This window comes from Beta vulgaris, chromosome 2 (genome assembly GCF_026745355.1).
Source record: "Beta vulgaris subsp. vulgaris cultivar EL10 chromosome 2, EL10.2, whole genome shotgun sequence".
Taxonomy (NCBI): domain Eukaryota; kingdom Viridiplantae; phylum Streptophyta; class Magnoliopsida; order Caryophyllales; family Amaranthaceae; genus Beta; species Beta vulgaris.
In genome coordinates this window covers 14978592-14993282 of record NC_079203.1, presented here as the reverse complement: position 1 = coordinate 14993282, position 14691 = coordinate 14978592, and positions in this window count along the sequence as shown.

The window sequence follows — 14691 nt, the reverse complement described above, 5'->3', positions numbered from 1 at the left end:
GGATTCAAGAAGAAGAAGCAGCCCTCATGGTTCGAAAATTTCGAAAGATGTAAGGAACATGAAGAATGGAAACTTCAAAGGTAAAACTAAGAAATTTTCTAACAAAGCTGCTTGTCATAAATGTGGTAGTACAGATCACTTCATCAAGGAATGTCCTCTTTGGGAAAATGACAAAACCAAAGAAAGGAACAAGGAACGCTTTGCTGAAAGGAACAAAGAATCAAAGCACCTTTCTCTAAGGCAAATGTGCGCAAAGCTATGATAGCTGCTTGGGGAGATTCAGAGACGGAAGAAGAAGAGGAACAACAACTGAAGAAACAGCAAACCTTTGCCTCATGGCAAACACTGACGAAAAAGAAGATGAAGAAAAAGTTGAGGTAAGTCAACATGGTCTTGAGTCAGACTTAGATGTAAAACTAGGCTGAAATATATGATCTTCTTTATGATGCAATTCTTGAATGTAGAGATGAACGTGAAAAACGTAAACAAACGGAACAAGCCTAAAGTTTGCAAGGAACACATAGAATGGCTTAAGAAAATGAGAACAGATGTTGAAACAAGATTCTTTGATTTATTTGATAAAAACTTAAAAATCAAAGAATATTATGAAAGTTTGAAAAATGAAAATTATCTAATTAATTTAGAGATTTCACACTTGAAGGAGTTTGTCCCTGTTCTGAGTTCCTTTGATATAAGATCAACCCTTTGAAAGGATACAGATCTGAGATTGAAAATTTAATAAAGAGAAAAATATTTTAAAGGAACAGATCTGTAATCTTAAAAAGGAACTGGTTGTCGCAAGGAACAGAGGCAAAATCATGAAATTCCTAAGTGGATTGAGAAACCACAGACCAAGAGGAAGGAAGGTCTTGGTTTTGAAAACTACAAGAAAAGGAACAAGACAAAGAAATATGTTGATCTACCTAGCGATAAATTTGTATGTATTGTGGAAGGTAGGTCATTACATAAATCAATGTCAACTAAAATCTGAGATGATTGGGAAAAATGTGACAATAAGTAAGAAAAAATGGGTTGTCAAAACAAATCCTAGTCAAGAACAGGAACCCACGAAAGATGGGGTTCCTACAACTAACACCTAGTTGATTTTTGCAGGTTGGAGTGAGGGGGAACAACACATGGTATCTCGATAGTGGTTGTTCCAAGCACATGACAGGAGACAAAACTAAGTTTCTCTCACTCACAACCTATGAAGGTGGAAGTGTAACATTTGGTGATAATAAGAATGGTAACATAGTTGCCATGGGTAAGGTCGGTAAGTCACCACTACACTCCATTGAAAATGTATTTTTAGTTGAAGGTCTAAAACATAACTATTAAGCATTTCTCAATTCTGTGACAAAGGAAATACTGTAAAATTTGATAAAGAAAAATGCTTGATCATCAACATTAAAACTAAGAAGGTTATCTTGGAAGGAACAAGGAAAGGGAACACATACATTGTGGATCTAGACCTTGTTCCTCAAATCAATTTAACTTGTCTTAGTGTTATTGAAGATGATTCACTTCTTTGGCACAAGCGTCTAGGACATGCTAGCTTTTCATTACTTGAGAAACTTAGATCAAAAGATCTTGTTTTAGGATTACCATCCATAAAATTTCATATTGATCAAGTTTGTGATGCATGTGCACGAGGTAAGCAAGTAAGATCCTCTTTCAAATCTAAAACGATTGTAAGTACCACTAAACCATTAGAATTAATTCATATGGACTTATGTGGACCCATGAGAATTCAAAGCAGAAGTGGAAAGAGGTATGTACTTGTATTGTAGATGACTACTCTAGGTATACTTGGGTTATTTTTCTCACTAGTAAAGATGAAACTTATGATGAGTTCCTTGTCTTTGCTAAAAGAGTTCAAAACTTAAGTGGTCATAAAATAATGCACATTAGATCAGATCATGGCAAAGAATTCGAAATTATAAATTTGATGACTTAAGCAGAGATAATGGCCTAGATCATAATTTTTCTGCCCCTAGAACACCACAACAAAATGGTGTTGTAGAAAGGAAAAATAGAACTTTGGAGGAAATGTCTAGAACCATGTTAATTGCTAGTGAACTTCCAAGGAACTTTTGGGCTGAAGCTGTTAATACTGCTTGTCACATAATTAATCGTGCCATGATGAGACCTATCATTAATAAACTCCTTATGAACTTTATTTTGGAAAGAAACCAAATATCACCTATTTTAGAACATTTGGCTGCAAATGTTATGTGCATAATAATGGAAAAGATAATCTTGGAAAATTTGATGCAAGGAGTGATGAAGCAATATTTTTAGGATACTCTCACATAGTAAAGCTTATAGAGTATATAACAAGAAACTATGTGTGTTGAAGAAAGCATTCATGTAATCTTTGATGAATCTGACAAATAAATCCAAGCATACAGGTTGATGACTATGAGATTGGGTTGTACAACCAAGTGAAAGAATGCAGATTCACAAGAAGAAGAAGAAGTGAAAGAGGAAAGGAACGAGGAATTTGAAAATAATACAATCAATGATTCCTGTTCCTCAAGGAGGAGAAGATGTTCCTGTTCCTCAAAATGAAGGAACTGAGTCCACCGAGGCTAACAGAGGAACAACAGATCAGAGTTCCTCATCTACTCAAGGAACTCATGAGGAACAACATGTTCCTATAAGAGAGTTTCAACCAAAACCTTGGAGACAACAAAAGTCACATCCAATGGAACTCATAATCAGCGACATATCCAAAGGTACGCAAACTAGATCTCAGTTAAGGAACTTTTGTGCATTTCATGCGTTCCTATCAATGATGGAACCAAGAAATCATGAAGAAGCCTTAACTGACTCTGATTGGATTACTGCATGCAAGCTGAATTAAATGAGTTTGAAAGAAACAAGGTATGGCATCTAGTTCCCTCATCTAAACAACAAAAAGTAATTGGCTTAAAATGGGTGTTTAGAAACAAACTAGATGAATATGGAACCATTGTAAGAAACAAAGCTAGACTTGTAGTAAAAGGTTATAATCAACAAGAAGGAATAGATTATGAAGAAACCTTTGCTCCTGTAGCTAGATTAGAAGCCATTAGAATTTTAATTGCATTTGCTGCTTACATGGGATTTAAACTATATCAAATGGATGTTAAGTGTGCATTTTAAATGGCTATCTAAAGAAGATGTATATGTTGAACAACCCCCGGCTTTGAAAATAATAATCTCCCAAATCATGTCTACAAGCTTGATAAAGCTCTTTATGGGTTAAAACAAGCACCTAGATCATGGTATGAGAGATTATCAAAGTTCCTTTTAGAAAACAATTTTAAAAGAGGAAAGGTTGATAAAACCTTGTTCCTAAAATCTAAAGGAACATGACATTTTGCTTGTTCAAATATATGTTGATGACATCATATTCGGAGCTACTAATGAAACATTGTCAAAGAATTCTCAAGTCTCATGAGTAATGAATTTGAAATGAGTATGATGGGTGAGTTAAATTTCTTTCTTGGACTACAAATCAAACAAACTGAAAAGGGAATAATTGTTCACCAACAAAAATACATAAAGGAACTATTAAAGAAATATGGCCTCGAAAACTCAAAGATAAATCACACTCCTATGGGAACTTCAACTAGATTAGATGAAGACTCCATAGGAACAAGTGTTGATCAAACAAAATATAGAGGAATGATTGGTTCACTTTTGTATCTAACTGCTAGTCGTCCAGACATAGCTTTCAGTGTTGGTTTGTGTGCTAGATTTCAAGCAAATCCAAAGGAGTCTCACCTTACTGCTGTGAAGAGAATTCTTAGATATCTTAAAGGAACAGATGATCTTGGACTCTACTATCCAAGAAGTGATACATTCGAGCTAAAAGGATATGCAGATGCAGATTATGCTGGAGATCTTGTAAATAGGAAAAGCACCTCAGGTATGGCACAATTCCTTAGTCATAGTTTAGTTTCTTGGAGTACCAAGAAACAAAACACAGTTGCTTTATCCACTGCTGAAGCAGAATATGTAGCGCTGCTGCATGTTGCTCTCAAATGCTTTGGAAAAAACAACAACTTAGTGGTTATGGGATAAACTTTGATTGTGTTCCTATTTATTGTGATAATACAAGTGCTATAGTATTTCTAAAGATCCAGTGCATCATTCTAGAGTTAAACATATACATATCAGACATCACTTTTTAAGAGAAAATGTTGAAAAAGGTTTGATTAAACTTGAGTTTTGTCAAACTGAGAATCAGATTGCTGATATCTAACTAAGCCTTTGCAAAGAGATAGATATGAAAAATTAAGGCTTGAGTTAGGGTTAATAAAAATTAAGTGATTGTTCCTATGTCATTCCCATGTTGAATCAATTTGAGTGACTTTGTGTGCTAAAAATAATTGTGTTTAATTGCCTAAGACCATTGCAAATTGGAATGTTACAAAACATAAACATGAATTCAAAGAATTAAACAACTCACAAATGTCACATAATACTCCCCTTACTGTTCCTAAGGTAAGAAACATGCATGATATGAAGGACATTGATATGTAGCATTAGTTGTTCCTATAGCACAAGTTCCTTAGCATTTATTTTCTTCAAAAATTAAAACTCATAAAAATCCGAAAAATCCCAAAATAAAATGAATCAGATTTAATTAAATCTTGATTCTTATTTATCATCTTTTCGTTTTTTTTCTTTTTATTTTTTTTATTTTTATTTGCTTTATTTTTTCCCGCGTGTCAAAGACACTATTACATGCAAACTCCCTCCTTAATTCATCATTATAGAAACCGTGTTCCTCAACCTTCATCTTCACCATAGCCGAAAATTCATCAACCTCTTCAACCCATAAAAACCTCAATCTTCTCAAATCATGGCAAAAACCTCACGAAACTCTCCTTTTCCAACATCAAAAATCCAACACCTTCAAAAATGGAAAATTCTCTCTTCTCCACCAAAACCCTTGAAACGACCAAATTCAAGAAACCCCATGAAGAACAACGGTTAGAATCTCCAAGAAGGAGCATGCGTAGAAGAAAATTAATTGGGGAAGATGATGAAGAAGAAACCCCGGAACAAACACAGGGGGAAGAAGAAGAAATTACGCCTGTTCCTTCCAAAGGAACTGTTTCTTCATCTTCCAAGAAACGGGTCGAAAGAAGCGAATCTAGGTATGTATTGGGTTTTTGTGTAATTAGAATGGGCAAATAAAGTAGAATTTCATGAATTAACTCCATTCTAAAGGAACAGGCATGGAATTCTTGTTTGAATTCGCCTTTAAAACGCACTTGTTCCTTTAGCTATGGATGAGATTTTGTGCAATTTTACAAATAATGGACTTGCACAACTGAGGTTAGAGGAAAGAAAATTAAGTTTAATCAAGCCACATTGGGCAAAGTTTGGGAAGTTCCTTGCAAAGGAACTATTGTATTTTAAACGGAAAGGAACTGTTTCTCTTTCCGAATTTTCCTCAGGACAAAATTGTGAATATTTTGGAGGAACTGCTGGTCAAAAAAATAAACCATAACCTACTCTCTCCCCTTCACAAAGTCTATTCAACTTGGTATGGAGAGCACTCATTCCTCGACTGAAAAGAGGAATGAAGTGGGTCTCTTAGATATGTGTTATATGTTTTGTTTGGACCACACATTCAAATCAACTTCCCTTCCTCTTATCAACATCTTACCCATGTATTGAAAATCAATTGTGTTATTGGGTATGAGTTGATAACTCTCTACTTCATCACTTTGAAGTAAGACTCACTGGTGGCCTACATATAGGAGTCAAACAAGGGAACATCTTGAATGAGAAGACTCTTAATGGACTTGGTCTTTCTGTCCAAGAAGGAGTACTCATTCAAGGGAGAATAGCTCCTGGTTCCTCAAGTACAAAGAAAATGCCTAAGGTTGACATAGAGGAAAAGATATGATGTTATCTTGGAGAACCTGTTCCTAAGCCGGAGGAACCGAAACCAAAGAGGCGCAAACACATGCCAAAAGCCTACCCTCTGTTCCTCAGAGAGTGAGGAAGAGCAATCGTTTGAAAATTGCTCCTACTGTTTTGTTCCTTCCAACAAGGACTCCCTTTAGTCCTTTCGATGCAGAGGAACAGGAACCCTCCACTCTCAAGGAACCCACTCCACCACCATCCCAAACTTCTGTTCCTTTCACAAAACTGATCCATTTCTCCCTCATCCTTCTCTGTTCCTTCCAGTTTTGAGCAGATTGAAGGATGAAATAAAAGGAATACCTTTTGCTTCCACCTCCACAACTCTTCCACCAACACCACCATTTCTTCCTCCCTTTAAACCCTTCTCCTTTGTTTCCATTCCGGAAAGATGAGCCTTCCACTAACTCCCCAGTTCCTCCACAAAATCACCTTCTGCCTCAGGTTCCAAGGGTAAGGAACAAGAATCTCCGGATGACTGTAGCTGGGTTAATGATGTTTGTCTTCCTGCTCAAACATGATAAAATTTATAATCACCTTCACTGGACTTTGGATGCTAAAACTGATACAAATGATGTCTTATGAAGATTCTAAGTGATACGGTGTTGCGCAACAAAAGAAGATGGACTATATGGCCCTAGCTTTGGAGGAGTTGAAGGAACAGTTGGAACTCAATCATGGGGGTTGAAGAAGCTAGAGGATGTGGTTGAAGAAGAGGTTGTAGAGGAACACCATTCCCCTTCCCTTTCTTAGTTTTTTTTTGTTGTTGTTCCTGTTTCCTTTTCAAGGAACACGACTTTTGTTTAATCCTTTTTTCTTTTCCTTTCTTTGTTTTTGTTATGGAACAAGTGCTATATATAAACAATGACTTTTGCTATTTTGTCTGTGTTTTGAATGTTTGCATAATTTCTTCCTTGGAATGGCTAGTATTATGTGATTGATGTTTGAGCAAGTTTATCTTTGATTCTAACTTAACCAACTAGGTGCTTGCTTATGGTCTTAAGGTGTTAAACAATTCATCAATACATGCAGAGTCTATTCTTTTTGAGGATGACAAAGGGGGAAAGATTTAAGGAACAAACTGTACATAAACTGAAAAAATTGAAAAAATTAAAAAAAATTAAAATTGGATAAGGTAAATGAAAAATCAAAAATAGGTTAAGGTAAATGAAAAATCAAAATTCAACTTAGTACTTACTAATTGTGTTTTATTTTTCATTTTCTTCTTTATGTTTTATCATTTCATTCACTTATATTATTTGTTATTTCCTTAGTTTGTACCTTTGTTGTCATCATCAAAAAGGGGGAAATTGTTGAACCCTAGTTTTGATGATGACAAAGAAACAAAGATGCAAACTAAGTAGTGAACTAATGAGTTATTTAAGTGTATGATGTTTAAGGTATCAATGAAAGGAACTGGGAGAATACGAAGTCAAGGAAGAAGTCAAGAGAGGATTTCAAAGGCTAAGTAAAGAAGTTTCTATAAGTTGATACTGGAGCAAGCATTGGATCAAGAAGAATAAAGCTAGGCGTTTTATTTTCTAGTTCCATGTAAAGGAACAAAGTAAGGATGGTAAGGAACATTGGCAGTTTTATTTGAGAATGAGAGTTTGTTCCTTTCTAAGGAACAAACTAAGTGGCACTAAACGAATCTGTTAAAGGAACTTGGTTTATAAAAGGAACTAGACTTAGGCGTGCAAATGTTAACGGTAAATATGAATTGAGTAAGTCATGCCTAAATTATAGGAAATTAGTTTTATCTAATTGAAAATCAGTTTATAGAAAATCTGTTTAAGAAAAGATTTTGTTTTTCGGAAAAATAAGAAAATAATTATCCGGTTTTATAAAGATTTGTTTAAAAGATAATTTTCTTAAAGATTAAAATTCAGTTTTAATAATAAAATCTGTTTTTATTTAAACTGATTTTCGGATAAACTCAAGAAATCCTAATCTTTAGGAGTTGTGGCTAAAATATATCCACGTTCAAATGAGATCATGGGATCATGGGACATGATGAGAAACGTGTTCCTTAGGGGAAGGAACATCATGGGTTAATGGACTTAACATGAACTCGATTTTAACTCCCACGTTCTTTGTGATTCACTATAAATATTGAAGTCTAAATGAGTTCCAAAGTGTTCTGACTAAGTAATTAAGTGAGTTTAACTAATTAAGTGTCAGTGCCTTCATTCTCTCATAATAGCCATTTGTTCTTTGCTTTCTTACTCTAATTCCACTAAGCTTATTTCGATCAATTGTATTTTGGTTTTTGGGGTAAGGGAACTTTGAGTGAAGTTCTGTAAGAGAGAGGCTTTGAGTAAAGCTTGTATGTGTGAGAAAACTTCGAGTGAAGTTGAGAGGAACTACTGTTAAGGGAACAGTGGCTCAGGAACTTGAGTTTAGGAACTCAAGGTGTGGCTCGAGTTAGAATTAGGTTGTAACAAAGTTGTTTGGCCTAATTAGTGAAAGAGTTGAGTTTAAAATCCCTAGTGGTCGAGGTTGTTTCTTCTTGTTGGGCCCAAGAAGTTTTTCCTCGTAAAAATCCCTTGTGTTCTCTAGCTTGTTTATTCGTTTAAGTTTAAATTTCCGCAAAAAGTTACGTTTATTTCTACACCTACAATTCACCCCCCCCCTCTTGTAGTGTCCCTAGGGAAATAACACTCAATATCTTAAAGATGAACTTGACTTAGTTTGTAATGGGGGTTTTTTTTTTCATGTGAGATGTTGTGCACACATTATGAATTTGATGGTTTAAAAGAAATTGATGTTGCTGTGGTTAAGGTGAGGGATACTGTGAAATATTGTAAGGGTTCTCAAGGAAGAAAACAGAAATTTTTAACTTGTGTGTCTCATGTTGAACTTGATTCTTCTAAAGGCTTAAAGCAAGATGTTCCCACTAAATGGAACTCGACCTATTGCATGCTAGAGAGTTCTTTGTACTATGAAAAAGGCCTTAATCATTTTAAAAAGATTGACGCCAATTATGTTCATTGTCCAACTTTAGAAGAGTGAGATAAAGTTGAGAAAATATGCAAGTTTCTAAGGGTTTTTATGAAGCTACTCTTGTCTTTTCTGGGACCAAATACCCTACAACCAATATTTTCTTCCCAAATGTACTAAAGGTTTGATTGTTGTCACTACTACATTTTAAACCAAAGGCAATGTCTAAGATTAGCTAATGCAACAGTTTTTTTTATACCGTCGCAGTAGGAACATCTATTGCAACTGTCCACGTCATTGTTTGTTTATGAATTGAGCTATTGCAACGACTTCAGAAAGCCCGTTGCAGTAGGTAGAGCTATAGCAATGACTTTACAAATACCGTTGCATTATATGGAATTATAATAATGTTATGATAAGGGTCGACGCACTAGACATTAGTTATGGCAACGGATCATCGGTAAATCAAAATTTGCACAAGAATTATATCTCTTTCGCTCTATTTTTTTTCCACAAAAATTTCAAAACTTAAACCAAACAAATCCCCCCCCCCCCCAAATTTTCGTAAAACAAGCAACAAATTAAAGAAAAAGTTCCATTGACAGTACTAGAGATAATTGATGACCGAAAATCCTAAGAATATTTGCCAAAATAAATATCAATTCCCAAATCTTTAACTGTGCGAATTGCGATTTACCAACAGATTTTCGAGATTTCTTTCAATATTCACGAATATATGGGAAATTCCTCCTCAAATCCTCAACACATCAAGTAAGCGAAATTCCTCTTCAAGAATATTCAGCAATTACGCGAAATTTCGAATACCAGTCGAACTTCGAAGGTGCGTTCTTCTATTTCGTGATTTTGGAAATTCTTCAAAAGGCACAAAACCCAATCGAGCTTCAAAATAAAGGTGCGTTCTTCAATTTCGTGAATTCTGGAAATTCTCCAGTATTATAGTTATTGTTTTGTTGGATGGTAATATGATACAAATATAGAGGGTAAATTATTCAAGCAATCACAGTAAAGAATCAAAATTCAAGTAAACCCAGCAAACAGGAGAAATGGATCATTAGTCGAGCTTCAAAAGGTATTTTCTTCAATTTCAATTGTTATGGGAGTTTTATGTTTTTGCTCCATTGTAGTAGGATATTCATATTGAAGGGGTAAAAGTTGTGTGGTTGTGATGGTGGTGCTCTGCTTTATCTCCTTATGGATTGTCAATATTTGTTTTGACAATCATGTGATTGAATTTTTTTGTGAAAATAGATGGAATTATGAGAAACAGCCATTTTAGCAGCCCACATGGTATATCTTTTCCCTTCATCTCCATATGATTGTTCATAATACCCATATTCGTTTTCAATCTGCAAGGAAAACGAAATGAAACTATGAGCAAGTTTAATATCAGCATTATAATAGTATGCACCAATAACACAGAGGAATATATCCAATAGGACACAGAGTGTTAGACACAACAAAGGAAAAAGTACATCTATGGAGAACGCATAAATCACACAAGATATTTTATAGAACCAAGTCAACCCAATGTTAGCAGTGCTCTATCACTTGAATGCTCAAGTACACAAAATCTAAAGGCTTTACAGAAAGAAGTGTATCAAATGCTTTGTGCGAGGAGCAAATAATTTAAACAAAGGTCCATTTAACATGCTACTTTAAACACATCCACTTCAGGACTGCCTTTAAAGTTTAAACAACACTTTATATGATACTTTTGCCATGGTGCATAAATTAGTCCTTTTTTCAAAATAAAACAAAACTGTAACTCCACAATCCAATCCAATCCAATCCAATCATCTAACTATCAGCATATCAAAACTGATGTACCTGAGCCATGATGATTGGACCTCCTTGTGATGTAAAAAGCCTACTATTTTTGTAACTTGTTTCAATGCGGAGTTCAGAATTCTGGAGAGTAGGGGGAAAGGGGGAGCGATAGATCAATTTTGTGGCCCTTACCGAGCTGGTAGATTTTTTTAATTGCGGTTGTACCATTGTCACTATTAATCTGCTAGTATATCTACTATAAGAAGCTTAACGAATAGGAATAAGAAACACTGAAATAGTAATGGTGCAAGAATGAGGTGAACAAAACATTTGCTAGTTTCTTATATAATGTTGAATTCTATCTTTGTTTGTTACTTGCTGACAGGAGAACAAGAAATATACCGTGGAATCTTAGCTTAGTTGTCTGCCTGTTTGGTTACCTATTTAGTTAATTCTGTAAGGTTAATAGATTATTCATAAAGGGTATTATCCCAATGAATCTCCTGCATGCAAACTTTCCTAAGCATGGTTAGCTAAGAATGGTTTCAATTGTTTGGCAGATTCTTGGCCGTAGATTGCTTCTGAACTCCATTAATCTACACTGATGGTCTGTCGACAGATTGGAAAATAAGATTAGGCAAATAGCAATCCACAAAAATAATCAAGAAGAGTGCAAAACTTGTTCTGAAACAAATAAAAAAGAAGGTCGATCTTAGTTCACTGACTTAAGATGTATACATAACCTATTCCCACTAAAAGATAGCTGGAATAGAACATCTATTTTCTTATAGTTGTCATAACTCATAGGATTTCGGTCTCCGATGTTACTAATTTATCAGACTCTTACACCACAAACATGACACTCGGACACATACCTCACAAATAAAATTATCAAAGGAAAACAAGCCTAACCATTTAAATCTGTACTTGAACAGATGCTAGAACCCAAATTATCTAACACTACCCAAATTCTAGAACAGATGCTTTTGAGTTGTAAATTTTGATCAAATTATTCACATCATATTCTAATTTTCTTTGACGTCAAAACTATATTTTGATGTAGAACACGAAATAATCAAAGATATTTTCATTATGTATTTAGAATGAACATGAAATAATTTATTTTAAGGTTTAACCATTTTAGATTGTTTGTCTTAGAATGTTAGACTTGCTGTGTTATAAATCACTATAGTAAATTAGTTGTGAAGTCAATCAAAGATTTTGTGTTATGAGAATGCTTCAGCCCTTAAATAGGCACTTTCAGTTCTATTTGTAATTTCCTTCAATTTATTGTGTATTGCCACCTGAATTATTATGCATCCTAGTTCTGTTCTGAATTTAGTCATGACTTTAAAATTAAAAAGTGGTTGGCTTTTGTAGTTTGGTATTTGATGAGTGAGTCGTGATTGAATTTTGCCTCTACATGCTAGGAAATCTCGAGAATGTATAATATATGAGCTTAATCTGTTGCTTGACAGTCTTAAGAATTTCGGTTCTGAAATTTTTATAATTATTATTCAGTAATCTCTGAAATTTTGATTTAAGACCAATATGTGAACAAAGTCTTGGTTCCAGCTCTTTAATTAGAATTGTTGACCCGTGGAAACTTCTTAGAGCAAGGTTTATAATTTTCAATTTGGAGGAGGCTGATCTTCAATCACATGACTTATAATACCTATAGAAACAAATCAAAGGAGTCGCTATACATGACTAGCCTTTTTTTGTATTATTGATGGTTTACGTTTACTAACTATTACAATGTTTGAATTTTAGGTGAATAATGAACCAACTGGAGGAGATCAAACGTAGACGTCTCACTATACACACTATCGGCCAGATTTAGCTAGCTATTATATTATAGTGATGCGGTACTTGGTAGTTAGAAGGAAAATGATCCATATGTACTTATTAGAAATATTTGTGGTACTAAAACAAATATTTATTAATTAGTTGGGTTTGATTAAGTACATTATTTTTCGTTAATTAGGATTTATCATGTATACTCTTAATTTAATTTGTTTTTGAAATTATAATACAGAAATGACAATTATTTTTGGCATTTCAAGAGTATTTTTGCATTTGTTGCATCGTTACTAATATATATCCAAGGCTGTAATACTATAGGTTTTCGGTAAATTACAGTAATAATCGTTGCAATATCCGCACAAAAATGGAAACAAATTCCGTTGCACTAGCTTAAATTTGTTGCACTAGCTTAACTCGTGGGCGTTGCACTAGACAATAATGTTTCATAATTAATCGCTAACAAAGCCTTTGCAAAAGATAGTTAATCTAAGGCAACGACACGTTTAGTCGTTGCAATAGGGCTAAAAGTCGTTGCAATAGGCCTATTGCAACGGCAGTACAAAACTGTTGCAGTAGGCCTACTGCAATGACTTTTAGCCCTATTGCAACGATTTTGGTGTGTTGCCTTTGCCTTTTAATGTAGTAGTGTGTTAAAGCGTGAAATCAAAAGTAAGGATCATTTGATGAGATCAATGGCTGCTAAGATGTTGATACACTTATATGTCTTAGGGATTGGACATTTGGAGAAGGTAAAATATTGATACACTTATAAGTTATAATTACTTATTTCTTTTAACTCATGCTTGAATCTTTGATTAACTAATTACATATTAACTTATTTGTATTGTAGCATATATGGATCCCCAGCTTGAGAACTTGTGTGAAAGTGTGATGAATCTAAAGGTGGATAATATGATGGATGATACGCCAATCTTGAGTCCGACAATGAGCTCCAATTTTAATGGAAGGAGTTCTAAGAAATGAGAAATCTGCCTTAATTAGTTGAATATGCATGTCTAGAACTTTAATTTCGATTATGTTACTTGTTAGTTTTTAGAACTTAAAACTTTGAACTTTGCTCTTGGTTGTGAACTTTGAACTATCTTTAATTTATTTTGTGATGGTCTGTAAATATAATGTGGGATGTAATTTGAATTTAGATTTTGGATGCTCAATGATCATGGTTTGACAATGCAAGTTTGTAACATTAGGTTGTAAGTAGGTTACGATCGGGTTAAGAGATTCGGGTCAACCTGAAAATTTCAGGTCAATACAGGTTTAGTTAACCCTGTTGTATATTATATCGCAAAAAAAGGTTAAACATATCATATTAGGTCAACCTGAAAAAAACACATATCAGGTTATTAGGTTTCAACTAATCGACCCTAATAATAAATGGATCAGGTTAGAGTGGGGGGGGGGGGGGGATAGCAGACCCTTTTAGGTATGACCCGAACACGAAGACGACCTGATCTGTTTGCCGGCCCTACATATCTGCATTACATTTCCTCCTTTATGTTCATGTCCTTGCACATTTCCTAAACTTGAAATTGAAATGAAGCTACTAATATTCTGCACATTCCCTTTTCCTTCTTCATTTAAATTCTATGATAGAAAAAGATTAGAACACATGGACCTTATTGTGATAGTGTTTTCTCTATTGCCTGAGGTTTTTAAGCTATACTTAATGGTAATAAAGCTATGGTCTTTATAATCTTTTTTTTTTTTTTGACAATGGGTAAACCAAATACAAAGAAGAGATTAGAAATTAGCCTTTCCTTGCCTTAATACAAGAAACATATTGAAAACTATTAGCTAGTCTCTTATCTTAAATAATTGAATCTATGTTTTTATTTGTTTTTTCCTGTTTCCGTAGTGCATGGATCACTTCTTGATTATTCGTTTTGATAATTAGATCCGAGCATCTCCATTCCATGTCTCTTAGAGCTTTCAATATCACGTATGCCTCCGTTTGTTCCGCGGAGTTGGCAAAGATTCTAGAGGCGAATTCTTTCCTTGAATCTTCATTAATATTTTTCCATGCTATTGCTGCTTGCCAATGATTAGCCTTATTCTTCTTCTTCCAAGCGCCATCCACTACAAGAGTCTGAGCATTACTAAAGCTTTTTGTTCCCACTGTCCACTCTGACCTTGTGAAATTCTCTTCTTCCTTGTTGTCGCAGTTGTTCTCCTCTTTTCTCTTCAAATTTCTTTTGCTCTTGTTAAATC